We start from the raw sequence: 1,391 nt of genomic DNA, 5'->3' as shown, positions 1-1,391 counted from the left end.
GGTGTTCTGTCTATTTCTGATAGTGGGGTGTTGAGGTCCCCTACTATTACTGTGTTCTTATCTATATGTCTCTTTATTTTGGTTAAGAGTTGGCTTGTGTATCTTGCTGCTCCCCTGTTGGGGGCATATATATTAATAATTGTCATATCCACTTGTTGAATACTTCCTTTAAGAATAATATAGTGCCCTTCTGTATCTCTCTCTATGGCCTCTAGTTTAAAATCCAGTCTATCTGATATGAGAATTGCTACTCCAGCTTTCTTTTGAGGTCCATTTGCGTGGAAGATGGTACTCCATCCCCTTACTCTAAGTCTGAATGCATCTTTGGGTTCAAAATGAGTCTCTTGTAGACAGCAAATGGATGGGTCATGTCTTTTTATCCAATCTGCAACCCTGTGGCGTTTTATGGGAGAGTTTAAGCCATTTAGATTGATAGAGATTATTGACAGATATGATTTTAATGATGCCATTTCTCTTTAAAGTCTTTGTATCGGTTGTGACTTGCTGCTCTGTATCACTCTTGGGGCCTTTTTACCTTTATAGAGCCCCCCTTAATATCTCCTGTAGGGCTGGTTTCGTGGTTACGAAATTGGTTAATGATTGGCGATTTTGGAACGTCTTTATTTCTCCATCAATTCTGAATGACAGCTTTGCTGGATAAAGGATCCTTGGCTGCATGTTTTTCTCTGAAAGAGCTTTAAAAATGCCCCCCCAAGCCTTTCTCTCATTCCAGGTCTCTGTAGACAGGTCTGACGTAATCCTGATACCTTTGCCTTGGTACGTGAGAAATTTCTTTGCCCTGGCCGCTTTCAATACTGTATCCTTGGATCTAATATTTGCGAATTGCACTATGACATGCCGTGGCGTAGGTTTGTCCTGGTTGAGCTTGGATGGGGTCCTCTCTGCCTCTTGGACACGAATGCTTGTTTCCCTTGCTAGATTAGGGAAGTTTTCAGCTACAATTTGTTCAAATATCTCTTCTAGACCTCTGTTTTTCTCCACCCCTTCAGGGATGCCGATGATTCTGACATTGGATCGTTTCATAGAGTCAGTAATCTCCCGTAATCTACATTCGTGGGCGTGGATTTTTTTAAGACCAGCTTCTATTTTCGTTTTTTCTTCTACTAACCCATCCTCCAATTCGCTAACGCGTTCCTCTGCCTCGGTGACCCTGGCCGTCAGAGCCTCTAGTTTTGACTGTATTTGGCCCACTGAGTTTTTAATTTCTGTCAGATTCGCTCTCATTTCTGCCCTTAGGGATTCTATATTCTCAGCAACGCTTTCTCTGATGCTTTTTTCAAGTTTACTCATCATCTTGACCATTGTTGCTCTGAATTCCATTTCTGATAATTGGGATACATCCATATGTATTAATTCTGTGGCCGAGGCCA

Source organism: Ailuropoda melanoleuca, chromosome 18 (genome assembly GCF_002007445.2).
Source record: "Ailuropoda melanoleuca isolate Jingjing chromosome 18, ASM200744v2, whole genome shotgun sequence".
Lineage (NCBI taxonomy): Eukaryota > Metazoa > Chordata > Mammalia > Carnivora > Ursidae > Ailuropoda > Ailuropoda melanoleuca.
This window is presented reverse-complemented; position numbering follows the sequence as displayed.